Raw genomic sequence first — 17,615 nt, 5'->3', positions numbered from 1 at the left:
AAGCATAAAACAAGCTAAAAGTTCATCTGTTTAATCTTTTGAGTGCATAGTCTAGCCCTGGGAGAAAAAAAGAACTGCTAAATCCTGTTATAGGAGCTCACGGTTTAGTGGCTATAATAGTATGTTTCAAAGTAGAGAGAACATTGATTTGAAGATGAGAAACCCCTGGGAACACTTAAAAAGAATATCCACCTTAACAGATGTGACTGATGTGTGATACTTGATGTTAGTAGTTGTTGGAAGCTGTTGAGTATGCTTTGGTATTTGCTAGCTTCCTGAGAGTGAGAAGTTCCATACCATTATCTTAGACAGACCTTGGTTTGATTCTGTTTTGCTGTTTGTTACCCACACGACCCACTGGGAAATCACTTAAGCCTAGTTTTCTTATCTTAAAACTGAGAGTATTTTAGTAACTACCGAAAGGGTTCTTATAGAGATTAAATGAGAAAATGCTTAAGTGCTCAGCACAAGGCCATAAAAAGCCCTAATAAATGTTAACTACCTTTATTATTGTGTTTCAATTAGCTCTTATGTATCTTTCTTTCCTACTGGGTTAGAAGCTCTTGGCTGTCAAGGGCTGTATCTTAACTTTGTTTGCTTTACCGCAGCAGATAGCTTGTTGTCTACAAATTCAATAAGTGTATATTGAGTGAATATAAATGGATGAATTCTTAAACTTGGTTTTATTATTTTTTGTAGCCATGTTGAAGATTCATTTTAGAAACATTAGCTTTCCTAAAGACAATATTTCCTAAACACTTGCAGAATTCACTCACAAGAATACAACTGATTAACAGATACTGTTTTTGCTATTTCTCATTGTCTTGGTCAATTTATCAACTCAACCTGTAGAAGAGGCTTTTCTTTTCAGTGTATAAAATGATTTTTTGGAATGCATTTCATGAAATAATTATTGTCATGCAGAAAAGTTTTAATTTTGTTATATGAAATACAATTTTAAAAGTTTCCCCCAATTACAGAAAAAGTTGAATGTTTATTTTAGAAACTATGAAACAAAAGCATAGAGGAGAGCCACCCCCCAAATCAAGCCTTGTTGCCTGGAATCCTAAAATATTTACAGGAAACAAATATTTGAGTTCCTGTTATATCCCAGGCACAGCTTATGGCGCTGAGGATATGGCAGTGAACAAAGCAGAGTCTGCCAGTAGTGTTGGGCCGGTATGTGCGTACGCACGCACATTGACAGATATACCCGTGCTTAAAAGAAAAAAGGAAAATGGTTTAATTCTGTGCACATTGTTTTGTAAACTGCCCTTTTTTTCTTTTAGCAATATATTTTTAACTTGTTTTATGTCAGTGAGATTTCTATAGCATGATTTTTAGTGGCAACTTGATTATCTCATTGAATGGATGTTCCATAATTAATATCTATGTTTAGATATTGAATTTACTTCTAGATTTTGTTATAGATGATTTACAGTGATTACATGCTTTTTTGTTTACGGTTCTAAGAACAACTGTGGTTAAGTCCTAACGTTTACGCTTTATTTTCCTTTTTATTTTTGGTGAGGAAGATTGTCGTGAGCTAACATCCCTGCCAGTCTTCCTCTGTTTTGTATGTGGGACGCTGCCACAGCATACCTTGATGAGTGGTGTGTGGGTCCGTGCCCAGGATCCGAACCAGCAAACCCTGGGCTACCGAAGCAGAGTGTATGAACTTACACTATGCCACTGGGCTTGCCCCCATTTACTCTTTAAAAAAACTTTTGTTATGGAAAACTTCAAACATAGTTTTGTAGAGAAGAGAGAATAAACCTCTATGTACCCATCACCCAGTTTCAACAATTATTAATTTCTGGCCAGTCTTGTATAATTTATATTCCCCTACATGCACCCCACCCTTTATTATTTTGAAGTGTCTCAGATATCATGTCCTGGCATTCTTAACTATTCAGTAGGCATCTCTGCAAGATAAGAATATTAAACAATATATTCAATATTCAATATAAATAATAATGTTAAGTGTAACATTCTTGAAGTGATAAAATATTAAGGAGAATTTGGAGAACACTGAGAGTGGTCTATCTGAAGACTTAGAAAACTTTGTATTGAGATATTGGAAAAAAGTATCAGCAGAAATTTTTACATTGAACAGGAAATACAAAAGTGAGATAAACAAGCTTATGGATGAGAGTAAGATTGAAGTGGCATTTAAATGTTGAAGTATTAGAGGATTTGGTTGTAGCTAAAAAAAAAGTATTCTGATCTTTAAAAACAGTGTGGGAGGGCTGGCCTGGTGGCGCAGCGGTTAAATGTGCACGTTCTGCTTTTCAGTGGCCTGGGGTTCGCTGGTTTGGATCCCGGGTGGGGACGTGGCACCGCTTGGCAAAAGCCATGCTGTGGTAGGCGTCCCACATATAAAGTAGAGGAAGATGGGCATGGATGTTAGCTCAGGGCCGGTCTTCCTCAGCGAAAAGAGGAGGATTGGCAGTAGTTAGCTCAGGGCTAATCTTCCTCAAAAAAAAAAAAAAAAAACCCAGTGTGGGAGGAGACTTTTATTTCACTGCATTAGCAACAGCACTATAATAGATTATGTTCTTTCCGACTTTATGAGAGACACAGTAAAATGGCAGGAAAACCAGATTGTATTAGCCACTTATTTATTTTAAAAAGACGATTCTAGGGTAGGTCTGCTTAAGTATGCAATACACTCTGTCTCTCCAGTTCCTTGAGAGAAATGTCTTATGGGTGATTTGTTCTCCACAGAATTCCCTAGCACCTGGGAGGGTGCATGCTCTAAAGGCACTCAGTCAACAATAAGTTTTTTGGACCTGAAATTAAAAACATATAATTATGATAAAATTCTGAGATGGTAAAATCTAGTTTGTTAATTACATGTGAAGTTATGTTCATTATATTGTGTTTGCCAAGGCGGGAAAATAGGAAAATGTTTTTTTTTCGTGTGTGTGTGTATTTTAAATTGGCTTTTAATCATGAGTATTTTTGAAGCTATAAGGTTTTAAAAGCAGACAGTATAAAAATTATTTAAAATTAAACCATAACTGAAACGATGTTTTCATTTAAAACACCAGGAAGGGAAAGAGGCAAACATGAATCGTTTACCAAAATAAATCATGTGTTTTCACTTGACAAACACCCCAGAGACCATCTTTTTGCTGAAGTTAAATTAGTAAAATTTCAATTGTTCCACATGTTGAGAAAATAAGCCATTTGGACTAATAGAAAATTCTCATTAAATGTTTACTGGGTTCATATGGGGGAACTATGACTTGTTTGTTTAAAGTGAGCCAGATTATGAGCCTGTTTTGAAGAAAACTTTTATAACTCCTGAAGAATTATGTGGTGATTAGATTACCTTTTGGCTTAGTAGTAGAGAGATTTATTAATATATTGCTGTCTCCATCACTGTATCGTGGGGATGCCTCACCTGTGTGTGCTTGCTTAGCCATGAAGGACATGAAGCACCTTTGCTTTCTGAGGCACAATTGTGAATATTTTTTTATTTTAAAGATTTTATCTTTTCCTTTTTCTCCCCATACATACATAGTTGTATATTTTTACTTGTGCATCCTTCTAGTTGTGGCATGTGGGGTCCCGCCTCAGCATGGCTTGATGAGCAGTGCCATGTCGGCACCCAGAATCCGAACCGTTGAAACCCTGGGCTGCCGCAGCCAAGCGCGGGAACTCAACCACTCGGCCACAGGGCCGGCCCCCAATTGTGAATATTTTTGAAAATTTAAGAGACTAGCTTCCCTTTCCGGTAGGTCTGTCTTCTTTTTGGTTCACAGTATCTTTCTTATTTTTTTCTTTAAAGATTTTATTTTTTTCCTTTTTCTCCCCAAAGCCCTCCTGTACGTAGTTGTATATTCTTCGTTGTGGGTCCTTCTAGTTGTGGCATGTGGGACGCTGCCTCAGTGTGGTTTGATGAGCAGTGCCATGTCCACGCCCAGGATTCGAACCAACAAAACACTGGGCCGCCTGCAGCGGAGCATGCGAACTTAACCACTCTGCCACGGGGCCAGCCCCTCTTTCTTATTTTTTAAAAAATAATTTTTTATTTCAGTAACATTGGTTTATAACATTGTATAAATTTCAGGTGTACATCATTATAGTTCAACTCCTGTGTAGATTACATCATGTTCACCACCCAAAGACTAATTACCATCCATCACCACACTCATGTGTCTAATCACCCCTTTTGCCCTCCTCCCTCTCCCCTTCCGTTCTGGTAGCCAGCAATCCAATCTCTGTTTCTATGGATTTGTTTCTTGTTGTTTTTATCTTCTACTTATGAGTGAGATCATATGGTATTGGGCTTTCTCCCTCTGACTTATTTCACTTAGCATAATACCCTCAAGGTCCATCCATGTTGTCATAAATGGCCAGATGTCATTATTTCTTATGGCTGAGTAGTATTCCGTTGTGTCTATATGCCACGTCTTCTTTATCCATTTGTCCCTTGACGGGCATGTAGGTTGCTTCCAAGTCTTGGCTATTGTAAATAATGCTGCGATGAAAATAGGGGTGCATATATCTTTATGCATTCGTGGTTTCATGTTCTTTGGAAAAATACCCAGCAGTGGAATAGCTGGATCTTATGGTAGTTCTATTCTTAATTTTTTGAGGAATCTCCATACTGTTTTCCATAGTGGCTGCACCACTTTGCACTCCCACCAGCAGCTATAAGAGTTCTCTTCTCTCCACATTCTGTCTAACGCTTGTTGTTTCCTGTCTTATTAGTTACAGCCATTCTGACAGGCATGAGGTGATACCTCATTGTAGTTTTGATTTGCATTTCTCTGGCAGTTAATGATGTTGAACATTCTTTCATGTGCCTGTTTGCCATCTATCTATCTTTGTTGGAGAAATGTCTGTTCAGATCTTTTGTCCATTGTTTAATTGGGTTGTTAGTTTTCTTTATTGTTGAGATGTATGAGTTCTTTGTATATTTTGGATGTTAGCCCTGTATCAGATGTATGGTTTACAAATATTTTTTCCCAATTCTTAGGTTGTCTTTTCATCTTGTTGATGGTTTCCTTTGCTGTGCAGAAGCTTTTTAGTTTGATGTAGTCCCATTTGTTAATTTTTTCTGTTGTTTTGCTTGCCGGGTCAGACATGATACTTGAAAATATGCTGCTAAGACCGATGTTGAAGAGCGTACTGCCTGTGTTTTCTTCTAGAGGTTTCATGGTTTCAGGTCTTACATTCAAGTGTTTAGTCCATTTTGAATTAATTTTTGTGTGTGGTGTAAGAAAATGGTCTACTTTCATTCATATGCATGTGGCTGTCCAGTTTTGCCAACACTATTTATTGAAGAGACCTTCCTTTCTCCATTGTGTGTTCTTGGCTCCCTTGTTGAAAATTAGCTATCCATAGATGTTAGGGTTTATTTCTAGGCTCTCAATTCTGTTCCATTGATCTGTGTGTCTGTTTTTGTGCCAGTACCATCCTGTTTTGGTTACTATAGCTTTGTAGTATATTTTGAATTCAGGGAATGTGATGCCTCCAGCTTTGTTCTTTTTTCTCAGGATTTCCTTGGCTATTTGGGGTCTTTTGTTGTTCCATATAAATTTTAGGATCCTTTGTTCTATTTCTGTGAAAAATGTTGTTGGAACTTTGATAGGGATGGCATTGAATCTATAGATTGCTTTAGGAAGTATGGACATTTTAACAATGTTAATCTTGCCAATCCAAGAGCACGGAATTCTTTCCATTTCTTTGTGTCTTCTTCAGTTTCTCTCAACAATGTTTTATAGTTTTCAGTGTATGGATCTTTCACCTCTTTGGTTAAGTTTATTCCTAGGTATTTTACTCTTTTTGTTGCAATTGTAAATGGGATTGTATTCTTAATTTTTCTTTCTGCTACTTTGTTATTAGTGTACAGAAATGCAACTGATTCTTGTATGTTGCTTTTGTATCCTAAACTTTACTGTATTCATTTCTTATTTCTACAAGTTTCTTGGTGGATTCTTTAGAGTTTTCTATACATAAAGTAATGTCATTTGCAAATAGTGACCATTTCAGTTTTTCCTTCCTAATTTGGATCCCTTTTATTTCTTTTTCTTACATGGTAGCTCTAGCTAGGACTTCTAATACCATGTTAAATAAGAGTGGTGACAGTGGGCATCCTTGTCTGGTTCCTGTTCTTAGAGGGATAGCTTTTAGTTTTTCTCCATTGAAAATGTTAGCTGTGGGTTTGTCATATATGGCCTTATCATGTTGAGGTACTTTCCTCCTATATCTATTTTATTCAGAGTTTTTATCATAAGTGGGTGCTGTATCTTGTCAAATGCTTTCTCTGCATCTATTGAGATGATTATGTGATTTTTATTCTTCATCTTGTTAATGTGGTATATCATGAGTTGATTGATTTACAGATGTTGAACCATCCCTGGAATAAATCCCACTTGATCATGGTGTATGATCTTTTTAATGTAGCGTAGTATTCGATTTGCTAATATGTTGTTGAGGATTTTTGCATCAATGTTCATCAGTGATATTGGCCTGTAGTTTTCTTTTTTTTGTTGTCTCTGTCTGCTTTTGGTATCAGGGTAACGCTGACTTTGTAGAATGAGTTAGGAAGCTTCCCCTCATCTTCAATTTTTTGGAAGAGTTTGAGAAGGATAGGTATTGTCTTCTTTGAATGTTTGGTGGAATTCATCAGGGGAGCCGTCTCTTCCTGGACTTTTATTTTTGGGGAGGTTTTTGATTACTGTCTTGATCTCCTTACTGGTGGTTGGTCTATTCGAATTGTCTGTTTCTTCCTGATTTGGTTTTGGCAGGTAGTATGATTCTACGAATTTGTCCTTTTCTTCTAGATTATCCTGTGTGTTGGTGTATAGCTTTTCATAGTATTCTCTTACAATCTCTTGTGTTTCTGAGGGGTCTATTGTAGTTTCTCCTCTTTCAATTCTGATGTGCTTATTTGAGCCTTCTCTCTTTTTGTCTTGGTGAGTCTAGCTAAAGGTTTGTCGATTTTGTTTATCTTTTCAAAGAACCAGCTCTTGATTTCATTGATTTTTTTCTATTACATTTTTGTTTCTATTTCTGCTCTGATTTTTATTATTTCATTACTTCCACTGATTTGGGGCTTTGTTCTTCTTTTTCCGGTTCCGTTAGGTGCCCTGTTTGATTGTTTAGGATTTTTCTTGTTTGTTGAGGTAGGCCTGTATTGCTATCAATGTCCCTCTTACAACCACTTTTGCTGTATCCCATAGATTTTGGTATGTCGTATTTTCATCTCCAGGTCTTTTCTGATTTCACCTTTGATTTCTTCATTGACCCAGTCGCTGTTCGGTAGCATTTTGTTTAATCTCTACGTATTTGCGGTTCTTCTGATTTTATTGTTGTAGTTGATTTCTAGCTTCATACCTTTGGTCAGAAAAGATGGTTGGTATTATTTTGATCTTCTTAAGTTTATTAAGACTTGTTTTGTGGCCTAGCATGTGATCAATCCTGGAGAATGTTCTGTGGGCTTTTGAAAAGAATGTGTATTCTCTGGTCTTTGGATGGAATGTTCTGTATATGTCTATTAAATCCATCTCGTCTAATGTATCGTTGGAGGCCAGTGTTTCCTTATTGTTCTTCTGTTGGGATGATCTATCCATTGTTATAAGTGGAGTGTTAAATTCCCCTCGTATTATTGTGTTTTTGTCTAGTTCTCCTTTTATGTTTGTTAGTAATTGCTTTATATATTTCTGTGCTCTCGTGTTGGGTGCATAGATATTCACAAGTGTTATATCCGATGGATTGTTCCCTTTATCGTTACATAGTGCCCTTTTTTGTCTCTTGTTACAGTTTCTATTTAAAGTCTACTTTGTTTGATATAAGTATTGCTACCCCAGCTTTCTTCTCATTGCCATTTGCATGGAGTATCTTTTCCCATCCCTTGACTTCCAGTTTGTGAGTGTCTTTAGGTCTGAAGTGTGTCTCTTGTGTGCAGCATATATTGGTTTTGTATTTTTATCCAATGCCTTTTGATTGGAGGATTTAGTCCATTGACATTTAAAGTAGCTATTGATAGCTATGTACTTATTGCCATTTTGTTACTTTTTTTCTGGGTGTTTTAGTAGTTCTTCTCTGTTCCTTTCTTCATCCCTTGCTCTCTTCCTTTGTGGTTTGATGGCTTCCTTAAGTTTAACTTTTGGGTTCCTTTCTCTCAATTGTTTGTGTATTTATTATAGGTTTTTGGTTTGTGATTTCCAAGAGGTTTATATATAATAACCTACATTAGTAGCAATCTATATTGAGTTGATGGTCTCTTTAGCTTGACCTCTTTCTAAAAGCTCTATTCTTTTACTCTCCTCCTCTCACATTTTATGTTTTGATATCATATCTAACCTCGTTGCGTGTGTTTATGTGTTTATCCGTTATCCTCTAATCGTTGAAATAGGTATTTTTAGTACTTTTGTCTTTGACCTTCATAGTATCTCCGTAGGTGGTTGATCTGCTTCATTTAATGTATTTTGGCCTTCACTAGTGATTTTATTGCCTTTTTTTTTTAAAAAAAATAATTTTCTCATTCCTATTTGTGGTCTTCTCTTTCTCACTTAAATAAATCCCTTTAACATTTCTTGTAAAACTGGTTTCTTGGTGATAAACTTCTTTAATTTTTGCTCTTCTGGGAAAGTCTTTATCTGTCTTCCCATTCTGAAGGATAATCTTGCTGGGGGTGGAGTATACTTGGTTGTAGGTTTTTTCCTTTCAATACTTTAAATATATTGTGTCCCTCATAATCTTGCTGGGGGTGGAGTATACTTGGTTGTAGGTTTTTTCCTTTCAATACTTTAAATATATTGTGTCCTTCCCTTCTAATGTGTAACTTTTCTGCTGAGAAGTCAGCTGACAGCCTTATTGGATTTCCTTTGTATACAACTTACTGCTGTTCTCTTGCAGATTTTAAGATTCTCTCTTTATCTTTAATATTTGGCATTTCAATAATAATGTGTCTTGGTGTTGGCCTGTTTGGGTTTATCTTCTTTGGTGCTGTCTGTGCTTCCTATGCCTGGATGTCTATTTCCTTTCTTAGATTAGGAAAGTTTTCAGCTATTATTTCTTCAAATTTCTCCTCCTGCGACACCTATAATATGAATGTTAGTGTGCCTGATCTTGTCCTAGAGGTCCCTTTTATTGTTCTTTTTTATTCTTTTTTCTTTTATCTATTCTGCTTGGGTGATTTCCTCTAGTCTTTCGTCCAGCTCGCTGATCTGTTCTTCTGTATTATCTACGCTGCTACTGAGTCCTCTAGTGAATTTTTCATTTCCTCTCTTATATTCTTTATTTCCAATTGGTTCTTTTTTGTATTTTCCAGTTCTTTGTTGACATTCTTACTGAGTTCATCCATTCTTCTCCCCAGATCAGTGAGCATCCTTATGACTTTTTGTTGTAACACTTCGTCAGTTAGATTGTTTCTTTCTGTTTCAGTTGGTTCTTTTTTTTGAGTTTTGTCCTGTTCCCTTGCTTGGAACATATTTCTTTGCCTCCTTATTTTGCTTGTTTTTCTGTGCTTATATCTTTTTATTAGGTGAGTGAGCTATATTTTCTGGTCTTGGAGAGGTGGTCTTGTGTGAGAGATGCCTTATGAGGCCCAGCAGTGTGTTTCCCTCTATTCACCAGTTCCAAATGTTCCGGGAGTGGCCCCTGTGTGGGCTACATGTGTCCTTCTGTTGTGGCATGGTTATTCTTGCTGCAGGTGCCCAGGGAGTCTAGGCTGTACCCCTAGCCAGCTGATTGTAATTCTCAGCTGTGTGTGGCTACCACGGACCCTTCAGTCACTTTATTGGGCATGGCAAGCCCCAGCACAGTTGGTTGCAAGGTCTTCTAGCACATTTCTGTTGTTTTTCTGTTAAGTGAGTAGGCCCCCAGCCTGGCTTGTTTCTAGGTTCAGGGGCTTACAGTTGTTCTAGGCCTCTGGCGTGCAAGGCTGTTGTCAGGTCTCTCAGGATTGCAGCTGAGTGGGGCTGCCCTCAGGCATGGGAGCACCCATTTGTTTCAGGCTTTGCAAGGTGGGGTTGATCCCTCCTGTGACTGTTTGGGAAGCACAAGTCTTCTGCACTTGACAAACCCCACAGCCCACAGGTGCACACACACTGTCAACACAGTCCTATTCCGTGTGCACTTCCTGACCCCCTGCAGGAGACCCAGTTACCCCAATGTAGTGTCACATTCCACCAATGCCCCACACACTTCACCTGTTCCTCGTGCATGCCCTCCCTGCAGAGGGGCGCCCACTTGCCTGTCTGCAGAGGATCGAGCCAGCCAGTCTATGCAGGCCCACAAGTTTCCCAGAGGCTTGCTGCTTGGTTGGGCCAATCCCTAGGGCGGGCTGTCTGCCCTGGCTGAGCTGGATTAAATTCATGCTCTAGTGGGCAGTACAGACCCTGAGCTAACAGGACTGGGAAGAATTCCAATGGCATCTTCTGCGTCTGTGTCCACACGGCTGGATTAGGTCACAGTAATGGCTTCCAGCCTTGTCTCTGTCCCTGGAGAGGTCTCACCTCTCACTGAGATGTGCCTAGAGCTTATCAGGCGAGTCTCTCCCAAGAAAAGGCTGTGCACCTTTCTTTCTGGTGATTTCAAGTTGCTTCTGAAATGGGTGAATTTGTGTGTGGGCTGTTTAGCAGCTGGCTTTTTCCTGCTTATGTCCGATAGCTTTTCTAAGTGTATTCCCCATTGTAGTTAATACCCAGCAAAGCCCAATATTATGAAACTCGTCTCAGCTGTGCTGAGTCAGAAGGATGCTTATAGCAGTAACGCTCCCCTGCTCAGATCCCCTGTCCCTCCAGGGAAGGCTGTGTAGCTTAGGGTTGCTCCCTGCTGGCCCTGAAGCTCTGTGGCTCATGAGGGTGGCTCGTTTCTCCCCAGAACGGAATTTCTGCCTTTTCCACCTCAATCAGCACTGTCCCTTGTTGTGGGGGTTCTTTTTATCCCGTTTTAGGTTTTCTCTCAGGGGTAATCGTTCTGAGAATAGTTGTAAATTGGTTGTGTCTGTGGGAGGAGGGGAGTTCAGAGTTTGACTATGCTGCCATCTTGACACCAACCTCACACAGTATCTATTTTATTTTATTTTTTTTAATTGCAGTAACATTGTAAATTTCAGGTGTACATCATTATATATTTTGATTTCTGTGTAGATTACAACATGTGCACCACCCAAAGACTAATTACAATCCACGACCCCACACATGTGCCTCGTCACCCATTTCACCTTCCTCCCTCTGGCCTTCCCCTCTGGTAACCACCAGTGCAATCTCTGTTTTTACCACAGTATCTTTCTACTTCACTCTTTCCCACTGCTTGTTAGTCCTCCTTCCTTTTTTAATTTCTTTCTTACCTGGTCCAAACCTTCAGCCACTCTTTTGCCAGTGTCTTTAACTCTTTTGTCAACTTATTCATCTGTGGCATCTGCCTGGCAAAACGCCAAATTCTGCTGTCTCTCTTCTCTTTGCCTACCTTAGGACTTCTGAGCATTGCTGAAGAAAATACAAAACCTCAAAGATTGCCATTTTAAATTCATGGTCTTAACCTCAAGAAGCTCAAGAAGGCCTGTAGTGGTAGTTAGTAATCCTGTTAAACTTCATGAGTTTTGTTTTGTTTTTGTCCTCCATTCTGGTTATTTCAAATATCATCATTACTCTTCAAATCTCAGATTTTAGGTTCGTTACTCATGGCAGATGAACATCCCTCTTACTTAACAAAGCAAATCAAAGTCCGTATATGGGAACTCCCCCAGCTTTCTGCCATCAGCCTTCTGTCTTATCTGTAACTCTGCTCATCCTTCCTTCCTGTTAAAATAGAAGAAGTGGGACTGGCCCTGTGGTGTAGTGGTTAAGTTTTGCACCATCTGCTTTGGTGGCCTGGGTTCCTGGGTTTGGATCCTGGGCCTGGACCTACACTACTCAGTCAGCCATGCTGAGGTGGCAGCCCACATATGAAGTGGAGGAATAGTGTCATGGATGTTAGCTCAGGGCTAATCTTCCTCAAGCCAAAAAAAAAAAAAAAAGAGGAAGATTGGCAACAGATATTAGCTGTTAGCTCAGGGGGAATCTTCCTTAGCAAAAAACTGAAAAATAAAAAAAAACGAAATAGGAGAAGTGTCCCCAGTCCTCCGAGGTTAAGGCACTCCCATCCGTTGTGCTTTGGATCTCATTCCTACCAGCCTTTTCAGGGACGTTCTTTAGTAGTTATCTCTTCTTGTGTCTGGAATTTTAAGTGTTTCCTTATTTTACTGATTCATTCCAAACAGCATTTACACTTATTCAGGTTTCTGATGGTTTTTTGTTTGTTTGGCTTTATCATCTTTTTCAACCTCATGTCTCCAATCATTTATCCTTTCCAGAAACTTCGAGAATAGGATGATCCATAATTAATGTGTCTACTTCTTCACTACCCCATTGTCTCAAACCATTGCAGTCTGGTTTCTGCCTCTACTGGTCCACTAAATTGCTCTTTGTATAATCACCAATAATTTCCTTACCACTATGTTTAGATGCTTTTTTGGTAAATTAATATTGCTGAGATGTAATTTAGATACAATAAAGTGTACTCTTTTGGTTTGGCTTTTTTTGGCTCAACAATGATTTTGAGAGTTGTTCAGTAGCTTGAATGTATTAGTAGTTTGTTATGTCTTATTGCTAAGTAGTAGTTCATAGTATGGATTTACCATAGTTTGTTTATTCATCCAGCAGTTGCTAGACATTGGATTTTTTTCAGATTTTGGTTGTTTTAATAAGACTGCTGTGAATATTTGTGTACAAGTCTGGTGGACATATGTTTTTTCTTGGGTAAATACCTAGGAGTGGAACTGCTTGGTTGTATAAGTGTTTCTGTAAGTTTATAAGAACTGCTTACCTGTTTTCGAAAGTGACTTTAATTTTTCATTTCCAGCATCAGTGTATGAGAGAACCCCTTGTTATACTTCCTTACTAATACTTGGTATTGTAAAAATTTTGCCATTTTTGTCAGTGTGTGGTGGTATTTTATTGTAGTTATATTTTTCACTTCTCTGGTGACTTACAGTATTGAGTATCTTTTCATGTGCTTGCTAGCCGTTTGTTTGTATGTTTATGGTGAAGTGTCTGCTCAAACTTTTTGTCATTTTTGTTTTTAGGTTTTCCTTTTGTTATTGAGTTGTAGGAATTTTTTACATATTTTGAATACAACTCCTGTATCATATACGTGGCTTTTTTCTCCAGAGTCACTTAGACTAGATGATTCTAAATCAGTGCTTATATATGTGTGTTTCTGTGTGTATGTGTCTGGGATTCAAGTGAGAATAACACGACACCCCCAAAAGCAAGGAAAACAGTGTGTTGTCAAAAGGTAAAATAATCAACAGAACCAGAATTGGAGATGATCTAGATGTTGGGACTATCATATGGGACTTTGAAGTTACAATAATTACTATGTTAAAAGTGTCTGGTGATGAACAACAGCTGTGAACTGTTAGGAGAATTTATCAGAGTGATGGAAGTTATTAAAAAAAAGAGCCAAATAGAAATGCTAGAAATGAAGGTATGAAGTAAACAGAATTTAAATTGGTTGATAGTATTGTCTTTTATAGCCTTACTGATTTTCTGTAAACTTATTCAAGTTCTGAGAGAGAAGTGGTGAAATCTCTTATTTTGGATTTGTCCTTTTCTTCTTTCAATTCTTTGTTTTTGTTTTGTTTTTTATTAGCTATGTTTTAGCTTGCTTATACATTTAGGTTTGCTACATCTTCTTGATTAAGTTGACCCTTTTGTCATTATGAAACATTCCTCTTTATCCCTGGTCATATTAATTTTTCTGCACTCTTCTTTGCCTAATATTAATATAGCCACTTTAGCTTTGTTTTGGTTAGTTTAACATGCTATGTATTTTTCCATCCTTTTACTTTTAACCTCTTTGGGGCTTTATGGTTAAGGTGAATTTTTTGTAGATAGCATGTAGTTGGGTCTTGCTTATTTATCCAGTCTCACAATCTCTCTCTTCATTGGAATGATTTGACTGTATATATTCAATGTAATTAAGCAATGTAGTTTTGTTAACTAAATTTTTTTCCCCAGTTTTTTTTAGTGGTTGCCCTAGGGATTACAGTATGCATCTTTATTATGGTCAACTTCGGGTTGACTTAATTCTGGTAAAATATAGCAGATTTGTTTCAGTATAGCTCCATTTTGTTTCCCCTCCTTTGTTCTGTTATTTTTGTATATGTTATACCTAAATATACCTAAACAATACAATATTGGAATTATTGACTTAATCTTATGTTTTTAAAGATAAATATGTATCTTTTATGTTTATGCAAATATTTATCTTTTTTTCATACAGAAGTACTTTTATTATTTCTTGAAGAGAAGCTCTGCTAGAACAAATTCCGTTTTTGTTATCTGGGAAGGTCCTTGTTTCCCCTTTCATTTTTGGAAGATAAATTTGCTGGATTTATAATTTTTTGGATGATACTGTTCTTTCAGCACTTTGTTTCCTTTCACTACCTTCTGACTGCTGTGGTTTCGGATGAGAAGTCAGCTGTTAATCATATACTTGTTCTCTTGTTCATGATGAGTCATTTTTTCTTGCTTTCAAGACTTTCTGTCTTTTAGCAGTTTGATACAGTGTTTCTAGATGTGGATATTTTTGTTTTTATCGTACTTGGCATTCATTAGCTTCTTGGATGTGTAAATTAAAGTTTTTTAAATCAAATTTGGGAAGTTGTCAGCCACTATTGTTTTAAGTAATGTTTTCTGCCCCTCATTCTTTCTTTTCTCCTGAGACTCCCAATACATGTGTATTGGTATGTTTGGTGTCTCTCCAGGCTCTGAGGCTCTGTTGATTTTTCTTCACTTTTTCTGTTTTCATAGGGGAGATAATTTTATTTAGCTATCTTCAAGTCTACTGATTTCTTTCATCTATCTCAAATAAGCCATTGAGCTCTTTTAGTATATTTTTCATTGAAGATTATATTTTTCAAGTCTAAATTTTACATTTTTATTAGGTTCTATTTCCCTATTGAGATTCTCATTGTTGAGTCATTTTCATGGTATTTTCCTTTAATTTCTTGAACACAGTTTCAAATTTTTTTTTTTTTGGTGAGGAAGATTGGCCCTGAGCTATCATCTGTTGCCAGTCTTCCTCTTTTTGCTTGAGGAAGACTGTCGCTGAGCTAACATCCATGCCAATCTTCCTCTGTTTTATGTAGGATGCCTGCCACGGCATGGCTTGATGAGCACTGTGTAGGTCTGCACCTGTGATCTGAACCTGTGAAAACCTGGGCCGCCAAAGCAGAGCACATGAACTTAACTGCTTGGCCACGGGGCTGACCCCTGATTGAATTCTTTTTTTTTTCCTGCTTTTTCTCCTCAAATCCCCCAAGTATATAGTTGTATATTTTAGTTGTGGGTCCTTCTAATTGTGGTATGTGGGACGCCACCTCAACATGGACTAATGAGCGGTGCCATGTCCACGTCCAGGATGTGAACTGGCGAAACCCTGGGCTGCCGAAGCAGAGCGCACGAACTTAACCGCTTGGCCACGGGGCTGGCCCCCTGATTGAATTCATGACGTAAATTTTACATTGTCGAGTGCTGAACTCTCTTTTAGTTGTTTCAGGGATTAGAGACTTGTTCTGGTGGTCACTTATCTTGTGGATTGGCTCAATGTTTTTGAGGCTTGTTTTTAAACTCCTTTTGGGAGAATCTAAAGTAGCCTTTGTATTTTGGTAATGTAGTCTCCTTTCTAAAACAAGGTCATTCTGGGATTTCTACTGAATAACCTTTGTATTGTGAGAGTTCTCCCAACTTTTGTTGGTGGGAAAGATTCTCAGCATTGTGTGACCTCTGAGAATTGTTCTTTTTACAGCTCCTTGATCATTTTTTCCCTTAGGAAATTGATTTTTTGAGGCTTTGTAGAATGTTTTTGTAACCATGCATAAATTGACATTCAGCTAAATAGTCAAGGGAACTCCTAGGTAGATTGCTGGACCTCTTTCTCTATATAGCTCTCTTCTGACAAGTATTCTGTAGTGCAAAGTTTATTTGCCTTACGTCCCCATACTCTCATCTCTGTTTCTTCAACTCAGCAAAATTGCTGGGCTCTGTTGGGGTTCCCTTTTCCCTGTGCTGCAGTCTGGATGTAGCTTCTAGATCTAAAGCTTGAGTGATAGTAGAACATACATTATTTCTTTCCCTTTTCTCAGGGACCTCAGTCCTGAAATGTCTGATATCTAATGTCTGAAGACAGTTGTTTCCTATATTTTGTTGAATTTTCTAGTTGTTTACTATAGACAGATAATTCTGGGTTCTGTTGCTTCCTTGTTGTCAGAGTGGAAATTCTGTAATGGACACTTAGAAATCTTTAAGTTGTTTGAACTTTCAGTAGCTTTTGACATGGTCAAGTACTTACTACCTTATCCTTCATGACCCCATTTCTTAAATATTGATATTTTCCTGGGATCTGTTTTCTCTTTGACTCTTATTTCTTCTTAGACATTTCCTTGATGATTTTGTCCATTCTCATGTCTTCGGGCTCCATCTATATGCTGATGACACCAAAAATGGTTTTTTCAACTCAGATCTCTCCTGGGATTCATTTATACAATTGCTTACTGGAAATCTGCATTTGGATGAGTATCATTAAACCCATCATATTCCCCTCCAAATTGTTTTTTTCTGGTATTCTTTAGCTTAGTAAATGACATTGCCATCTACTCATTTGCGTAAGCGAAAGGCTTAAGAGACATGCTCAACTCTTCTTTTTCCCTCATCAACTCATATTTAGTCAAAACCACTTCCTGTTGATTATGCCTCTTTAACATCTTGAATACCTTGTCTTCTCTCCATTCTTACTGCCAGTACTATATTCTGTGCATCCATATTTTGAATCAGCTCCTAAGTAGTTTCCCTGCTCTGCTGTTGCTCACTGTATGTCCTTCTGCTTTACAGGGGAAGTCATCTTTTAAAACAGAGCTCCTTAACATGGTTTACAAGGCTCTTTTTAACCTGACCCTGCTTACCTCTACATCCTGGTTACTTTTACTTTATTCACACTGAATTATTTTGGTCTTGCACACATGAAGCCTCATTCATACGAATTGTTTTTGGTCTGTCAAACACACCATGCATAATCTCTCTCACTTCTTGTTTCCAGATATCTGCATATGCCATACATGTGGATGATCTTTTAAAAAGCAAAACCAAAACAAGACAAAGAGACATTTCTGTATGGCAAACAGTCAAATAGACCATAAAACTAAAAACTCATAAGTGAAGTCAAAATACAAGTGAAAATATTTGCAACCTAAGCAAAGGCTAATTTCCCTTATATATAGATAAGAAAAAGACCAAAAACTAAGTAGAAAAATGAGCAAAGAACGTGAATAGGTGGCTTAGTTTTATAACTATATTAAAAGATGCTCAATTTCAATCATAGTAAGAGAAATGCAAATTAAATCTACTCTGAATTACAAGTTTTCACCTAACATATTGGCCAAAAGGTAAATATTTGGTTAAATATTCTGTTGGTGGAACTGTGGGAAAAGACACTCTCTCATATATTACCGGTAGGAGAATAAATTGGTACAAGCCACCTGGAGGGCAGTTTGCTAATATGTATCGACGTACATATATATTTATGTAACATTCCATTGTAGTAGATAA

The 17,615-nt window shown here is 37.7% G+C and overlaps 1 protein-coding gene across 1 annotated transcript in view; it reads left to right on the top strand.

Moving 5' to 3' along the window:
- STK3 (serine/threonine kinase 3) overlaps positions 1 to 17,615 on the top strand; it is a 266,921-nt gene that overhangs the window by 18,180 nt on the left and 231,126 nt on the right. The window lies entirely within an intron of this gene.

The sequence above is a fragment of the Equus asinus genome, chromosome 12 (assembly GCF_041296235.1).
Source record: "Equus asinus isolate D_3611 breed Donkey chromosome 12, EquAss-T2T_v2, whole genome shotgun sequence".
NCBI classification, from domain to species: domain Eukaryota; kingdom Metazoa; phylum Chordata; class Mammalia; order Perissodactyla; family Equidae; genus Equus; species Equus asinus.
This window is presented reverse-complemented; position numbering and strand designations above follow the sequence as displayed.